The 15476-nt window shown below is 77.0% G+C and overlaps 13 non-coding genes and 2 pseudogenes across 13 annotated transcripts; all 15 read right to left on the bottom strand.

Annotated features, from left to right (window-relative positions):
• Positions 1–279: 279 nt before the first annotated feature.
• Positions 280–398, bottom strand: LOC149744934 (5S ribosomal RNA). The gene has a single exon (XR_016390528.1). It is a non-coding gene; the product is annotated as a 5S ribosomal RNA (ribosomal RNA).
• Positions 399–1331: 933 nt separating this feature from the next.
• On the bottom strand, positions 1332–1450 carry LOC149744933 (5S ribosomal RNA). Its single transcript, XR_016390527.1, has one exon. It is a non-coding gene; the product is annotated as a 5S ribosomal RNA (ribosomal RNA).
• Positions 1451–2383: 933 nt separating this feature from the next.
• LOC149744932 (5S ribosomal RNA) lies at positions 2384–2502 on the bottom strand. The gene has a single exon (XR_016389680.1). It is a non-coding gene; the product is annotated as a 5S ribosomal RNA (ribosomal RNA).
• A 933-nt stretch (positions 2503–3435) lies between these two features.
• LOC149744931 (5S ribosomal RNA) lies at positions 3436–3554 on the bottom strand. Its single transcript, XR_016389679.1, has one exon. It is a non-coding gene; the product is annotated as a 5S ribosomal RNA (ribosomal RNA).
• A 932-nt stretch (positions 3555–4486) lies between these two features.
• LOC149744930 (5S ribosomal RNA) lies at positions 4487–4606 on the bottom strand. The gene has a single exon (XR_016390264.1). It is a non-coding gene; the product is annotated as a 5S ribosomal RNA (ribosomal RNA).
• Positions 4607–5540: 934 nt separating this feature from the next.
• On the bottom strand, positions 5541–5659 carry LOC149744929 (5S ribosomal RNA; annotated as a pseudogene).
• Positions 5660–6592: 933 nt separating this feature from the next.
• Positions 6593–6711, bottom strand: LOC149744928 (5S ribosomal RNA). The gene has a single exon (XR_016390526.1). It is a non-coding gene; the product is annotated as a 5S ribosomal RNA (ribosomal RNA).
• A 934-nt stretch (positions 6712–7645) lies between these two features.
• LOC149744927 (5S ribosomal RNA) lies at positions 7646–7765 on the bottom strand. The gene has a single exon (XR_016390263.1). It is a non-coding gene; the product is annotated as a 5S ribosomal RNA (ribosomal RNA).
• A 933-nt stretch (positions 7766–8698) lies between these two features.
• LOC149744926 (5S ribosomal RNA) lies at positions 8699–8817 on the bottom strand. The gene has a single exon (XR_016390525.1). It is a non-coding gene; the product is annotated as a 5S ribosomal RNA (ribosomal RNA).
• Positions 8818–9749: 932 nt separating this feature from the next.
• Positions 9750–9869, bottom strand: LOC149744925 (5S ribosomal RNA). The gene has a single exon (XR_016390262.1). It is a non-coding gene; the product is annotated as a 5S ribosomal RNA (ribosomal RNA).
• A 934-nt stretch (positions 9870–10803) lies between these two features.
• On the bottom strand, positions 10804–10922 carry LOC149744924 (5S ribosomal RNA; annotated as a pseudogene).
• Positions 10923–11855: 933 nt separating this feature from the next.
• On the bottom strand, positions 11856–11974 carry LOC149744923 (5S ribosomal RNA). The gene has a single exon (XR_016390524.1). It is a non-coding gene; the product is annotated as a 5S ribosomal RNA (ribosomal RNA).
• A 933-nt stretch (positions 11975–12907) lies between these two features.
• LOC149744922 (5S ribosomal RNA) lies at positions 12908–13026 on the bottom strand. Its single transcript, XR_016390523.1, has one exon. It is a non-coding gene; the product is annotated as a 5S ribosomal RNA (ribosomal RNA).
• A 933-nt stretch (positions 13027–13959) lies between these two features.
• On the bottom strand, positions 13960–14078 carry LOC149744921 (5S ribosomal RNA). Its single transcript, XR_016390522.1, has one exon. It is a non-coding gene; the product is annotated as a 5S ribosomal RNA (ribosomal RNA).
• A 933-nt stretch (positions 14079–15011) lies between these two features.
• LOC149744920 (5S ribosomal RNA) lies at positions 15012–15130 on the bottom strand. Its single transcript, XR_016389678.1, has one exon. It is a non-coding gene; the product is annotated as a 5S ribosomal RNA (ribosomal RNA).
• Positions 15131–15476: the final 346 nt, after the last annotated feature.

Below are 15476 nucleotides of genomic sequence, written 5' to 3'. Positions count from 1 at the left end.
CAGGTCGAGGGGCTCGCTGGCCGAAGGGACGGCAACCGGGCCCGCGGCGGAGCCTGGGTCCGGGCCAGGCACCCTGGGGGCGTCTGGGGTGCGGCTGCCTTCCAGGGCCGCCTTCTGGCCGCCTGGCGGGCCGGGCCGGCGGGGAGCGCCCCCTCCGGCGCGTGCGCCGTGGTGGGAGGGGCCTGAGGAGGAGGGGCCTGCAGCGGGGCCCCGGCGCGGGCGGAGCCGGCGGCCACCGCCCGCGGGCGAGTAAAGGAGAAGGCGGAGCGGGAGGCAAAAAGCCTACAGCACCCGGTATTCCCAGGCGGTCTCCCATCCAAGTACTAACCAGGCCCGACCCTGCTTAGCTTCCGAGATCAGACGAGATCGGGCGCGTTCAGGGTGGTATGGCCGTAGACGGGACGGGGACGGCGGGCTGCCTCTTGAGGCCCACTTTCGCTGGCGCTTGCGCCTCACCGCCAGCCTGGCGGTCAGCCCGCCCCGGCAGGACCCCGTCGCCCGCCCAGGCAGGGGGAACGGAGGTCTCGGGTACCGGGCGGTGGCGGAGGCGGAGGGTTTGGCCACCCCCTCCCAGCCGAGGGCGGGCGTGACCCAGCGAACCTTTCGGCGCTTGGCGCCCCGCCCAAGATCCGGCCCGTCGCTCACAGGGACGTGGCCCCGGAGGCTTCAGGGCCCGGGGCCCGCGGTCCCTTGGGCATCGCCCCTGCCCGCCCACGCGGCGCTAGGCGCCGCCCAGCCGCAGCCCGGGCCGGCCCTCCTGCCCGACAGCAGCTGGCCCGAAACCACTGGGAGCCACCATCGTGTCGCCACGGCCCCTCAGCCCCGGCGAGGCCACCCTTGCCCGCACACCACCCGCCGGGCTCAGTAGCCCGCCCCTGGCGGCCGGCAGGCCCAGGGAAGCGGCCCCGGCCCTCGATCCCGCTCCCGCACCCGGCCGCGGCGGCGACACGGCGGGGGGCGGGGCTTTTGCCGGAGGGAGCTGTGGAGGGACACACCCACCGGCACACAGGTGGCGGCCCCGGGGCGGGGCGCCGGTGGGGGCGGCCAGGTGCAGGTCGAGGGGCTCGCTGGCCGAAGGGACGGCAACCGGGCCCGCGGCGGAGCCTGGGTCCGGGCCAGGCACCCCGGGGGCGTCTGGGGTGCGGCTGCCTTCCAGGGCCGCCTTCTGGCCGCCTGGCGGGCCGGGCCGGCGGGGAGCGCCCCCTCTGGCGCGCGCGCCGTGGTGCGAGGGGCCTGAGGAGGCGGGGCCTGCAGCGGAGCCCCGGCGCGGGCGGAGCCGGCGGCCACCGCCCGCGGGCGAGTTCAAGGAGAAGGCGGAGCGGGAGGCAAAAAGCCTACAGCACCCGGTATTCCCAGGCGGTCTCCCATCCAAGTACTAACCAGGCCCGACCCTGCTTAGCTTCCGAGATCAGACGAGATCGGGCGCGTTCAGGGTGGTATGGCCGTAGACGGGACGGGGACGGCGGGCTGCCTCTTGAGGCCCACTTTCGCTGGCGCTTGCGCCTCACCGCCAGCCTGGCGGTCAGCCCGCCCCGGCAGGACCCCGTCGCCCGCCCAGGCAGGGGGAACGGAGGTCTCGGGTACCGGGCGGTGGCGGAGGCGGAGGGTTTGGCCACCCCCTCCCAGCCGAGGGCGGGCGTGACCCAGCGAACCTTTCGGCGCTTGGCGCCCCGCCCAAGATCCGGCCCGTCGCTCACAGGGACGTGGCCCCGGAGGCTTCAGGGCCCGGGGCCCGCGGTCCCTTGGGCATCGCCCCTGCCCGCCCACGCGGCGCTAGGCGCCGCCCAGCCGCAGCCCGGGCCGGCCCTCCTGCCCGACAGCAGCTGGCCCGAAACCACTGGGAGCCACCATCGTGTCGCCACGGCCCCTCAGCCCCGGCGAGGCCACCCTTGCCCGCACACCACCCGCCGAGCTCAGGAGCCCGCCCCTGGCGGCCGGCAGGCCCGGGGAAGCGGCCCCTGCCCTCGATCCCGCTCCCGCACCCGGCCGCGGCTGCGACACGGCGGGGGGCGGGGCTTTTGCCGGAGGGAGCTGTGGAGGGACACACCCACCGGCACACAGGTGGCGGCCCCGGGGCGGGGCGCCGGTGGGGGCGGCCAGGTGCAGGTCGAGGGGCTCGCTGGCCGAAGGGACGGCAACCGGGCCCGCGGCGGAGCCTGGGTCCGGGCCAGGCACCCCGGGGGCGTCTGGGGTGCGGCTGCCTTCCAGGGCCGCCTTCTGGCCGCCTGGCGGGCCGGGCCGGCGGGGAGCGCCCCCTCCGGCGCGCGCGCCGTGTTGGGAGGGGCCTGAGGAGGCGGGGCCTGCAGCGGGGCCCCGGCGCGGGCGGAGCCGGCGGCCACCGCCCGCGGGCGAGTTAAAGGAGAAGGCGGAGCGGGAGGCAAAAAGCCTACAGCACCCGGTATTCACAGGCGGTCTCCCATCCAAGTACTAACCAGGCCCGACCCTGCTTAGCTTCCGAGATCAGACGAGATCGGGCGCGTTCAGGGTGGTATGGCCGTAGACGGGACGGGGACGGCGGGCTGCCTCTTGAGGCACACTTTCGCTGGCGCTTGCGCCTCACCGCCAGCCTGGCGGTCAGCCCGCCCCGGCAGGACCCCGTCGCCCGCCCAGGCAGGGGGAACGGAGGTCTCGGGTACCGGGCGGTGGCGGAGGCGGAGGATTTGGCCACCCCCTCCCAGCTGAGGGCGGGCGTGACCCAGCGAACCCTTCGGCGCTTGGCGCCCCGCCCAAGATCCGGCCCGTCGCTCACAGGGACGTGGCCCCGGAGGCTTCAGGGCCCGGGGCCCGCGGTCCCTTGGGCATCGCCCCTGCCCGCCCACGCGGCGCTAGGCGCCGCCCAGCCGCAGCCCGGGCCGGCCCTCCTGCCCGACAGCAGCTGGCCCGAAGCCACTGGGAGCCACCATCGTGTCGCCACGGCCCCTCAGCCCCGGCGAGGCCACCCTTGCCCGCACACCACCCGCCGGGCTCAGTAGCCCGCCCCTGGCGGCCGGCAGGCCCAGGGAAGCGGCCCCGGCCCTCGATCCCGCTCCCGCACCCGGCCGCGGCTGCGACACGGCGGGGGGCGGGGCTTTTGCCGGAGGGAGCTGTGGAGGGACACACCCACCGGCACACAGGTGGCGGCCCCGGGGCGGGGCGCCGGTGGGGGCGGCCAGGTGCAGGTCGAGGGGCTCGCTGGCCGAAGGGACGGCAACCGGGCCCGCGGCGGAGCCTGGGTCCGGGCCAGGCACCCCGGGGGCGTCTGGGGTGCGGCTGCCTTCCAGGGCCGCCTTCTGGCCGCCTGGCGGGCCGGGCCGGCGGGGAGCGCCCCCTCCGGCGCGCGCGCCGTGTTGGGAGGGGCCTGAGGAGGCGGGGCCTGCAGCGGGGCCCCGGCGCGGGCGGAGCCGGCGGCCACCGCCCGCGGGCGAGTTAAAGGAGAAGGCGGAGCGGGAGGCAAAAAGCCTACAGCACCCGGTATTCACAGGCGGTCTCCCATCCAAGTACTAACCAGGCCCGACCCTGCTTAGCTTCCGAGATCAGACGAGATCGGGCGCGTTCAGGGTGGTATGGCCGTAGACGGGACGGGGACGGCGGGCTGCCTCTTGAGGCACACTTTCGCTGGCGCTTGCGCCTCACCGCCAGCCTGGCGGTCAGCCCGCCCCGGCAGGACCCCGTCGCCCGCCCAGGCAGGGGGAACGGAGGTCTCGGGTACCGGGCGGTGGCGGAGGCGGAGGATTTGGCCACCCCCTCCCAGCTGAGGGCGGGCGTGACCCAGCGAACCCTTCGGCGCTTGGCGCCCCGCCCAAGATCCGGCCCGTCGCTCACAGGGACGTGGCCCCGGAGGCTTCAGGGCCCGGGGCCCGCGGTCCCTTGGGCATCGCCCCTGCCCGCCCACGCGGCGCTAGGCGCCGCCCAGCCGCAGCCCGGGCCGGCCCTCCTGCCCGACAGCAGCTGGCCCGAAGCCACTGGGAGCCACCATCGTGTCGCCACGGCCCCTCAGCCCCGGCGAGGCCACCCTTGCCCGCACACCACCCGCCGGGCTCAGTAGCCCGCCCCTGGCGGCCGGCAGGCCCAGGGAAGCGGCCCCGGCCCTCGATCCCGCTCCCGCACCCGGCCGCGGCGGCGACACGGCGGGGGGCGGGGCTTTTGCCGGAGGGAGCTGTGGAGGGACACACCCACCGGCACACAGGTGGCGGCCCCGGGGCGGGGCGCCGGTGGGGGCGGCCAGGTGCAGGTCGAGGGGCTCGCTGGCCGAAGGGACGGCAACCGGGCCCGCGGCGGAGCCTGGGTCCGGGCCAGGCACCCTGGGGGCGTCTGGGGTGCGGCTGCCTTCCAGGGCCGCCTTCTGGCCGCCTGGCGGGCCGGGCCGGCGGGGAGCGCCCCCTCCGGCGCGTGCGCCGTGGTGGGAGGGGCCTGAGGAGGAGGGGCCTGCAGCGGGGCCCCGGCGCGGGCGGAGCCGGCGGCCACCGCCCGCGGGCGAGTAAAGGAGAAGGCGGAGCGGGAGGCAAAAAGCCTACAGCACCCGGTATTCCCAGGCGGTCTCCCATCCAAGTACTAACCAGGCCCGACCCTGCTTAAGCTTCCGAGATCAGACGAGATCGGGCGCGTTCAGGGTGGTATGGCCGTAGACGGGGGCGGGGACGGCGGGCTGCCTCTTGAGGCCCACTTTCGCTGGCGCTTGCGCCTCACCGCCAGCCTGGCGGTCAGCCCGCCCCGGCAGGACCCCGTCGCCCGCCCAGGCAGGGGGAACGGAGGTCTCGGGTACCGGGCGGTGGCGGAGGCGGAGGGTTTGGCCACCCCCTCCCAGCCGAGGGCGGGCGTGACCCAGCGAACCCTTCGGCGCTTGGCGCCCCGCCCAAGATCCGGCCCGTCGCTCACAGGGACGTGGCCCCGGAGGCTTCAGGGCCCGGGGCCCGCGGTCCCTTGGGCATCGCCCCTGCCCGCCCACGCGGCGCTAGGCGCCGCCCAGCCGCAACCCGGGCCGGCCCTCCTGCCCGACAGCAGCTGGCCCGAAGCCACTGGGAGCCACCATCGTGTCGCCACGGCCCCTCAGCCCCGGCGAGGCCACCCTTGCCCGCACACCACCCGCCGAGCTCAGGAGCCCGCCCCTGGCGGCCGGCAGGCCCGGGGAAGCGGCCCCTGCCCTCGATCCCGCTCCCGCACCCGGCCGCGGCGGCGACACGGCGGGGGGCGGGGCTTTTGCCGGAGGGAGCTGTGGAGGGACACACCCACCGGCACACAGGTGGCGGCCCCGGGGCGGGGCGCCGGTGGGGGCGGCCAGGTGCAGGTCGAGGGGCTCGCTGGCCGAAGGGACGGCAACCGGGCCCGCGGCGGAGCCTGGGTCCGGGCCAGGCACCCTGGGGGCGTCTGGGGTGCGGCTGCCTTCCAGGGCCGCCTTCTGGCCGCCTGGCGGGCCGGGCCGGCGGGGAGCGCCCCCTCCGGCGCGCGCGCCGTGGTGGGAGGGGCCAGAGGAGGAGGGGCCTGCAGCGGGGCCCCGGCGCGGGCGGAGCCGGCGGCCACCGCCCGCGGGCGAGTTAAAGGAGAAGGCGGAGCGGGAGGCAAAAAGCCTACAGCACCCGGTATTCCCAGGCGGTCTCCCATCCAAGTACTAACCAGGCCCGACCCTGCTTAGCTTCCGAGATCAGACGAGATGGGGCGCGTTCAGGGTTGTATGGCCGTTGACGGGGGCGGGGACGGCGGGCTGCCTCTTGAGGCCCACTTTCGCTGGCGCTTGCGCCTCACCGCCAGCCTGGCGGTCAGCCCGCCCCGGCAGGACCCCGTCGCCCGCCCAGGCAGGGGGAACGGAGGTCTCGGGTACCGGGCGGTGGCGGAGGCGGAGGGTTTGGCCACCCCCTCCCAGCCGAGGGCGGGCGTGACCCAGCGAACCCTTCGGCGCTTGGCGCCCCGCCAAGATCCCGCCCGTCGCTCACAGGGACGTGGCCCCGGAGGCTTCAGGGCCCGGGGCCCGCGGTCCCTTGGGCATCGCCCCTGCCCGCCCACGCGGCGCTAGGAGCCGCCCAGCCGCAGCCCGGGCCGGCCCTCCTGCCCGACAGCGGCTGGCCCGAAGCCACTGGGAGCCACCATCGTGTCGCCACGGCCCCTCAGCCCCGGCGAGGCCACCCTTGCCCGCACACCACCCGCCGGGCTCAGTAGCCCGCCCCTGGCGGCCGGCAGGCCCGGGGAAGCGGCCCCGGCCCTCGATCCCGCTCCCGCACCCGGCCGCGGCGGCGACACGGCGGGGGGCGGGGCTTTTGCCGGAGGGAGCTGTGGAGGGACACACCCACCGGCACACAGGTGGCGGCCCCGGGGCGGGGCGCCGGTGGGGGCGGCCAGGTGCAGGTCGAGGGGCTCGCTGGCCGAAGGGACGGCAACCGGGCCCGCGGCGGAGCCTGGGTCCGGGCCAGGCACCCCGGGGGCGTCTGGGGTGCGGCTGCCTTCCAGGGCCGCCTTCTGGCCGCCTGGCGGGCCGGGCCGGCGGGGAGCGCCCCCTCCGGCGCGCGCGCCGTGGTGGGAGGGGCCTGAGGAGGCGGGGCCTGCAGCGGGGCCCCGGCGCGGGCGGAGCCGGCGGCCACCGCCCGCGGGCGAGTTAAAGGAGAAGGCGGAGCGGGAGGCAAAAAGCCTACAGCACCCGGTATTCCCAGGCGGTCTCCCATCCAAGTACTAACCAGGCCCGACCCTGCTTAGCTTCCGAGATCAGACGAGATCGGGCGCGTTCAGGGTGGTATGGCCGTAGACGGCGGCGGGGACGGCGGGCTGCCTCTTGAGGCCCACTTTGGCTGGCGCTTGCGCCTCACTGCCAGCCTGGCGGTCAGCCCGCCCCGGCAGGACCCCGTCGCCCGCCCAGGCAGGGGGAACGGAGGTCTCGGGTACCGGGCGGTGGCGGAGGCGGAGGGTTTGGCCACCCCCTCCCAGCCGAGGGCGGGCGTGACCCAGCGAACCCTTCGGCGCTTGGCGCCCCGCCCAAGATCCGGCCCGTCGCTCACAGGGACGTGGCCCCGGAGGCTTCAGGGCCCGGGGCCCGCGGTCCCTTGGGCATCGCCCCTGCCCGCCCACGCGGCGCTAGGCGCCGCCCAGCCGCAGCCCGGGCCGGCCCTCCTGCCCGACAGCAGCTGGCCCGAAGCCACTGGGAGCCACCATCGTGTCGCCACGGCCCCTCAGCCCCGGCGAGGCCACCCTTGCCCGCACACCACCCGCCGGGCTCAGTAGCCCGCCCCTGGCGGCCGGCAGGCCCAGGGAAGCGGCCCCGGCCCTCGATCCCGCTCCCGCACCCGGCCGCGGCGGCGACACGGCGGGGGGCGGGGCTTTTGCCGGAGGGAGCTGTGGAGGGACACACCCACCGGCACACAGGTGGCGGCCCCGGGGCGGGGCGCCGGTGGGGGCGGCCAGGTGCAGGTCGAGGGGCTCGCTGGCCGAAGGGACGGCAACCGGGCCCGCGGCGGAGCCTGGGTCCGGGCCAGGCACCCCGGGGGCGTCTGGGGTGCGGCTGCCTTCCAGGGCCGCCTTCTGGCCGCCTGGCGGGCCGGGCCGGCGGGGAGCGCCCCCTCTGGCGCGCGCGCCGTGGTGCGAGGGGCCTGAGGAGGCGGGGCCTGCAGCGGAGCCCCGGCGCGGGCGGAGCCGGCGGCCACCGCCCGCGGGCGAGTTCAAGGAGAAGGCGGAGCGGGAGGCAAAAAGCCTACAGCACCCGGTATTCCCAGGCGGTCTCCCATCCAAGTACTAACCAGGCCCGACCCTGCTTAAGCTTCCGAGATCAGACGAGATCGGGCGCGTTCAGGGTGGTATGGCCGTAGACGGGGGCGGGGACGGCGGGCTGCCTCTTGAGGCCCACTTTCGCTGGCGCTTGCGCCTCACCGCCAGCCTGGCGGTCAGCCCGCCCCGGCAGGACCCCGTCGCCCGCCCAGGCAGGGGGAACGGAGGTCTCGGGTACCGGGCGGTGGCGGAGGCGGAGGGTTTGGCCACCCCCTCCCAGCCGAGGGCGGGCGTGACCCAGCGAACCCTTCGGCGCTTGGCGCCCCGCCAAGATCCCGCCCGTCGCTCACAGGGACGTGGCCCCGGAGGCTTCAGGGCCCGGGGCCCACGGTCCCTTGGGCATCGCCCCTGCCCGCCCACGCGGCGCTAGGCGCCGCCCGGCCGCAGCCCGGGCCGGCCCTCCTGCCCGACAGCAGCTGGCCCGAAGCCACTGGGAGCCACCATCGTGTCGCCACGGCCCCTCAGCCCCGGCGAGGCCACCCTTGCCCGCACACCACCCGCCGGGCTCAGGAGCCCGCCCCTGGCGGCCGGCAGGCCCGGGGAAGCGGCCCCTGCCCTCGATCCCGCTCCCGCACCCGGCCGCGGCGGCGACACGGCGGGGGGCGGGGCTTTTGCCGGAGGGAGCTGTGGAGGGACACACCCACCGGCACACAGGTGGCGGCCCCGGGGCGGGGCGCCGGTGGGGGCGGCCAGGTGCAGGTCGAGGGGCTCGCTGGCCGAAGGGACGGCAACCGGGCCCGCGGCGGAGCCTGGGTCCGGGCCAGGCACCCCGGGGGCGTCTGGGGTGCGGCTGCCTTCCAGGGCCGCCTTCTGGCCCCCTGGCGGGCCGGGCCGGCGGGGAGCGCCCCCTCCGGCGCGCGCGCCGTGGTGGGAGGGGCCTGAGGAGGCGGGGCCTGCAGCGGGGCCCCGGCGCGGGCGGAGCCGGCGGCCCCCGCCCGCGGGCGAGTTAAAGGAGAAGGCGGAGCGGGAGGCAAAAAGCCTACAGCACCCGGTATTCCCAGGCGGTCTCCCATCCAAGTACTAACCAGGCCCGACCCTGCTTAGCTTCCGAGATCAGACGAGATCGGGCGCGTTCAGGGTGGTATGGCCGTAGACGGGACGGGGACGGCGGGCTGCCTCTTGAGGCCCACTTTCGCTGGCGCTTGCGCCTCACCGCCAGCCTGGCGGTCAGCCCGCCCCGGCAGGACCCCGTCGCCCACCCAGGCAGGGGGAACGGAGGTCTCGGGTACCGGGCGGTGGCGGAGGCGGAGGGTTTGGCCACCCCCTCCCAGCCGAGGGCGGGCGTGACCCAGCGAACCCTTCGGCGCTTGGCGCCCCGCCCAAGATCCGGCCCGTCGCTCACAGGGACGTGGCCCCAGAGGCTTCAGGGCCCGGGGCCCGCGGTCCCTTGGGCATCGCCCCTGCCCACCCACGCGGCGCTAGGCGCCGCCCAGCCGCAGCCCGGGCCGGCCCTCCTGCCCGACAGCAGCTGGCCCGAAACCACTGGGAGCCACCATCGTGTCGCCACGGCCCCTCAACCCCGGCGAGGCCACCCTTGCCCGCACACCACCCGACGAGCTCAGGAGCCCGCCCCTGGCGGCCGGCAGGCCCGGGGAAGCGGCCCCTGCCCTCGATCCCGCTCCCGCACCCGGCCGCGGCGGCGACACGGCGGGGGGCGGGGCTTTTGCCGGAGGGAGCTGTGGAGGGACACACCCACCGGCACACAGGTGGCGGCCCCGGGGCGGGGCGCCGGTGGGGGCGGCCAGGTGCAGGTCGAGGGGCTCGCTGGCCGAAGGGACGGCAACCGGGCCCGCGGCGGAGCCTGGGTCCGGGCCAGGCACCCTGGGGGCGTCTGGGGTGCGGCTGCCTTCCAGGGCCGCCTTCTGGCCGCCTGGCGGGCCGGGCCGGCGGGGAGCGCCCCCTCCGGCGCGTGCGCCGTGGTGGGAGGGGCCTGAGGAGGAGGGGCCTGCAGCGGGGCCCCGGCGCGGGCGGAGCCGGCGGCCACCGCCCGCGGGCGAGTAAAGGAGAAGGCGGAGCGGGAGGCAAAAAGCCTACAGCACCCGGTATTCCCAGGCGGTCTCCCATCCAAGTACTAACCAGGCCCGACCCTGCTTAAGCTTCCGAGATCAGACGAGATCGGGCGCGTTCAGGGTGGTATGGCCGTAGACGGGGGCGGGGACGGCGGGCTGCCTCTTGAGGCCCACTTTCGCTGGCGCTTGCGCCTCACCGCCAGCCTGGCGGTCAGCCCGCCCCGGCAGGACCCCGTCGCCCGCCCAGGCAGGGGGAACGGAGGTCTCGGGTACCGGGCGGTGGCGGAGGCGGAGGGTTTGGCCACCCCCTCCCAGCCGAGGGCGGGCGTGACCCAGCGAACCCTTCGGCGCTTGGCGCCCCGCCCAAGATCCGGCCCGTCGCTCACAGGGACGTGGCCCCGGAGGCTTCAGGGCCCGGGGCCCGCGGTCCCTTGGGCATCGCCCCTGCCCGCCCACGCGGCGCTAGGCGCCGCCCAGCCGCAACCCGGGCCGGCCCTCCTGCCCGACAGCAGCTGGCCCGAAGCCACTGGGAGCCACCATCGTGTCGCCACGGCCCCTCAGCCCCGGCGAGGCCACCCTTGCCCGCACACCACCCGCCGAGCTCAGGAGCCCGCCCCTGGCGGCCGGCAGGCCCGGGGAAGCGGCCCCTGCCCTCGATCCCGCTCCCGCACCCGGCCGCGGCGGCGACACGGCGGGGGGCGGGGCTTTTGCCGGAGGGAGCTGTGGAGGGACACACCCACCGGCACACAGGTGGCGGCCCCGGGGCGGGGCGCCGGTGGGGGCGGCCAGGTGCAGGTCGAGGGGCTCGCTGGCCGAAGGGACGGCAACCGGGCCCGCGGCGGAGCCTGGGTCCGGGCCAGGCACCCTGGGGGCGTCTGGGGTGCGGCTGCCTTCCAGGGCCGCCTTCTGGCCGCCTGGCGGGCCGGGCCGGCGGGGAGCGCCCCCTCCGGCGCGCGCGCCGTGGTGGGAGGGGCCAGAGGAGGAGGGGCCTGCAGCGGGGCCCCGGCGCGGGCGGAGCCGGCGGCCACCGCCCGCGGGCGAGTTAAAGGAGAAGGCGGAGCGGGAGGCAAAAAGCCTACAGCACCCGGTATTCCCAGGCGGTCTCCCATCCAAGTACTAACCAGGCCCGACCCTGCTTAGCTTCCGAGATCAGACGAGATGGGGCGCGTTCAGGGTTGTATGGCCGTTGACGGGGGCGGGGACGGCGGGCTGCCTCTTGAGGCCCACTTTCGCTGGCGCTTGCGCCTCACCGCCAGCCTGGCGGTCAGCCCGCCCCGGCAGGACCCCGTCGCCCGCCCAGGCAGGGGGAACGGAGGTCTCGGGTACCGGGCGGTGGCGGAGGCGGAGGGTTTGGCCACCCCCTCCCAGCCGAGGGCGGGCGTGACCCAGCGAACCCTTCGGCGCTTGGCGCCCCGCCAAGATCCCGCCCGTCGCTCACAGGGACGTGGCCCCGGAGGCTTCAGGGCCCGGGGCCCGCGGTCCCTTGGGCATCGCCCCTGCCCGCCCACGCGGCGCTAGGAGCCGCCCAGCCGCAGCCCGGGCCGGCCCTCCTGCCCGACAGCGGCTGGCCCGAAGCCACTGGGAGCCACCATCGTGTCGCCACGGCCCCTCAGCCCCGGCGAGGCCACCCTTGCCCGCACACCACCCGCCGGGCTCAGTAGCCCGCCCCTGGCGGCCGGCAGGCCCGGGGAAGCGGCCCCGGCCCTCGATCCCGCTCCCGCACCCGGCCGCGGCGGCGACACGGCGGGGGGCGGGGCTTTTGCCGGAGGGAGCTGTGGAGGGACACACCCACCGGCACACAGGTGGCGGCCCCGGGGCGGGGCGCCGGTGGGGGCGGCCAGGTGCAGGTCGAGGGGCTCGCTGGCCGAAGGGACGGCAACCGGGCCCGCGGCGGAGCCTGGGTCCGGGCCAGGCACCCCGGGGGCGTCTGGGGTGCGGCTGCCTTCCAGGGCCGCCTTCTGGCCGCCTGGCGGGCCGGGCCGGCGGGGAGCGCCCCCTCCGGCGCGCGCGCCGTGGTGGGAGGGGCCTGAGGAGGCGGGGCCTGCAGCGGGGCCCCGGCGCGGGCGGAGCCGGCGGCCACCGCCCGCGGGCGAGTTAAAGGAGAAGGCGGAGCGGGAGGCAAAAAGCCTACAGCACCCGGTATTCCCAGGCGGTCTCCCATCCAAGTACTAACCAGGCCCGACCCTGCTTAGCTTCCGAGATCAGACGAGATCGGGCGCGTTCAGGGTGGTATGGCCGTAGACGGCGGCGGGGACGGCGGGCTGCCTCTTGAGGCCCACTTTGGCTGGCGCTTGCGCCTCACTGCCAGCCTGGCGGTCAGCCCGCCCCGGCAGGACCCCGTCGCCCGCCCAGGCAGGGGGAACGGAGGTCTCGGGTACCGGGCGGTGGCGGAGGCGGAGGGTTTGGCCACCCCCTCCCAGCCGAGGGCGGGCGTGACCCAGCGAACCCTTCGGCGCTTGGCGCCCCGCCCAAGATCCGGCCCGTCGCTCACAGGGACGTGGCCCCGGAGGCTTCAGGGCCCGGGGCCCGCGGTCCCTTGGGCATCGCCCCTGCCCGCCCACGCGGCGCTAGGCGCCGCCCAGCCGCAGCCCGGGCCGGCCCTCCTGCCCGACAGCAGCTGGCCCGAAGCCACTGGGAGCCACCATCGTGTCGCCACGGCCCCTCAGCCCCGGCGAGGCCACCCTTGCCCGCACACCAGCCGCCGAGCTCAGGAGCCCGCCCCTGGCGGCCGGCAGGCCCGGGGAAGCGGCCCCTGCCCTCGATCCCGCTCCCGCACCCGGCCGCGGCGGCGACACGGCGGGGGTCGGGGCTTTTGCCGGAGGGAGCTGTGGAGGGACACACCCACCGGCACACAGGTGGCGACCCCGGGGCGGGGCGCCGGTGGGGGCGGCCAGGTGCAGGTCGAGGGGCTCGCTGGCCGAAGGGACGGCAACCGGGCCCGCGGCGGAGCCTGGGTCCGGGCCAGGCACCCTGGGGGCGTCTGGGGTGCGGCTGCCTTCCAGGGCCGCCTTCTGGCCGCCTGGCGGGCCGGGCCGGCGGGGAGCGCCCCCTCCGGCGCGTGCGCCGTGGTGGGAGGGGCCTGAGGAGGAGGGGCCTGCAGCGGGGCCCCGGCGCGGGCGGAGCCGGCGGCCACCGCCCGCGGGCGAGTAAAGGAGAAGGCGGAGCGGGAGGCAAAAAGCCTACAGCACCCGGTATTCCCAGGCGGTCTCCCATCCAAGTACTAACCAGGCCCGACCCTGCTTAGCTTCCGAGATCAGACGAGATCGGGCGCGTTCAGGGTGGTATGGCCGTAGACGGGACGGGGACGGCGGGCTGCCTCTTGAGGCCCACTTTCGCTGGCGCTTGCGCCTCACCGCCAGCCTGGCGGTCAGCCCGCCCCGGCAGGACCCCGTCGCCCGCCCAGGCAGGGGGAACGGAGGTCTCGGGTACCGGGCGGTGGCGGAGGCGGAGGGTTTGGCCACCCCCTCCCAGCCGAGGGCGGGCGTGACCCAGCGAACCTTTCGGCGCTTGGCGCCCCGCCCAAGATCCGGCCCGTCGCTCACAGGGACGTGGCCCCGGAGGCTTCAGGGCCCGGGGCCCGCGGTCCCTTGGGCATCGCCCCTGCCCGCCCACGCGGCGCTAGGCGCCGCCCAGCCGCAGCCCGGGCCGGCCCTCCTGCCCGACAGCAGCTGGCCCGAAACCACTGGGAGCCACCATCGTGTCGCCACGGCCCCTCAGCCCCGGCGAGGCCACCCTTGCCCGCACACCACCCGCCGGGCTCAGTAGCCCGCCCCTGGCGGCCGGCAGGCCCAGGGAAGCGGCCCCGGCCCTCGATCCCGCTCCCGCACCCGGCCGCGGCGGCGACACGGCGGGGGGCGGGGCTTTTGCCGGAGGGAGCTGTGGAGGGACACACCCACCGGCACACAGGTGGCGGCCCCGGGGCGGGGCGCCGGTGGGGGCGGCCAGGTGCAGGTCGAGGGGCTCGCTGGCCGAAGGGACGGCAACCGGGCCCGCGGCGGAGCCTGGGTCCGGGCCAGGCACCCCGGGGGCGTCTGGGGTGCGGCTGCCTTCCAGGGCCGCCTTCTGGCCGCCTGGCGGGCCGGGCCGGCGGGGAGCGCCCCCTCTGGCGCGCGCGCCGTGGTGCGAGGGGCCTGAGGAGGCGGGGCCTGCAGCGGAGCCCCGGCGCGGGCGGAGCCGGCGGCCACCGCCCGCGGGCGAGTTCAAGGAGAAGGCGGAGCGGGAGGCAAAAAGCCTACAGCACCCGGTATTCCCAGGCGGTCTCCCATCCAAGTACTAACCAGGCCCGACCCTGCTTAGCTTCCGAGATCAGACGAGATCGGGCGCGTTCAGGGTGGTATGGCCGTAGACGGGACGGGGACGGCGGGCTGCCTCTTGAGGCCCACTTTCGCTGGCGCTTGCGCCTCACCGCCAGCCTGGCGGTCAGCCCGCCCCGGCAGGACCCCGTCGCCCGCCCAGGCAGGGGGAACGGAGGTCTCGGGTACCGGGCGGTGGCGGAGGCGGAGGGTTTGGCCACCCCCTCCCAGCCGAGGGCGGGCGTGACCCAGCGAACCTTTCGGCGCTTGGCGCCCCGCCCAAGATCCGGCCCGTCGCTCACAGGGACGTGGCCCCGGAGGCTTCAGGGCCCGGGGCCCGCGGTCCCTTGGGCATCGCCCCTGCCCGCCCACGCGGCGCTAGGCGCCGCCCAGCCGCAGCCCGGGCCGGCCCTCCTGCCCGACAGCAGCTGGCCCGAAACCACTGGGAGCCACCATCGTGTCGCCACGGCCCCTCAGCCCCGGCGAGGCCACCCTTGCCCGCACACCACCCGCCGAGCTCAGGAGCCCGCCCCTGGCGGCCGGCAGGCCCGGGGAAGCGGCCCCTGCCCTCGATCCCGCTCCCGCACCCGGCCGCGGCTGCGACACGGCGGGGGGCGGGGCTTTTGCCGGAGGGAGCTGTGGAGGGACACACCCACCGGCACACAGGTGGCGGCCCCGGGGCGGGGCGCCGGTGGGGGCGGCCAGGTGCAGGTCGAGGGGCTCGCTGGCCGAAGGGACGGCAACCGGGCCCGCGGCGGAGCCTGGGTCCGGGCCAGGCACCCCGGGGGCGTCTGGGGTGCGGCTGCCTTCCAGGGCCGCCTTCTGGCCGCCTGGCGGGCCGGGCCGGCGGGGAGCGCCCCCTCCGGCGCGCGCGCCGTGTTGGGAGGGGCCTGAGGAGGCGGGGCCTGCAGCGGGGCCCCGGCGCGGGCGGAGCCGGCGGCCACCGCCCGCGGGCGAGTTAAAGGAGAAGGCGGAGCGGGAGGCAAAAAGCCTACAGCACCCGGTATTCACAGGCGGTCTCCCATCCAAGTACTAACCAGGCCCGACCCTGCTTAGCTTCCGAGATCAGACGAGATCGGGCGCGTTCAGGGTGGTATGGCCGTAGACGGGACGGGGACGGCGGGCTGCCTCTTGAGGCACACTTTCGCTGGCGCTTGCGCCTCACCGCCAGCCTGGCGGTCAGCCCGCCCCGGCAGGACCCCGTCGCCCGCCCAGGCAGGGGGAACGGAGGTCTCGGGTACCGGGCGGTGGCGGAGGCGGAGGATTTGGCCACCCCCTCCCAGCTGAGGGCGGGCGTGACCCAGCGAACCCTTCGGCGCTTGGCGCCCCGCCCAAGATCCGGCCCGTCGCTCACAGGGACGTGGCCCCGGAGGCTTCAGGGCCCGGGGCCCGCGGTCCCTTGGGCATCGCCCCTGCCCGCCCACGCGGCGCTAGGCGCCGCCCAGCCGCAGCC

This window comes from Delphinapterus leucas, chromosome 19, assembly GCF_059928025.1.
Source record: "Delphinapterus leucas isolate spDelLeu-1000000601 "Yukka" chromosome 19, BTC_Dleu_Yukka2, whole genome shotgun sequence".
NCBI lineage: Eukaryota > Metazoa > Chordata > Mammalia > Artiodactyla > Monodontidae > Delphinapterus > Delphinapterus leucas.
This window is presented reverse-complemented; position numbering and strand designations above follow the sequence as displayed.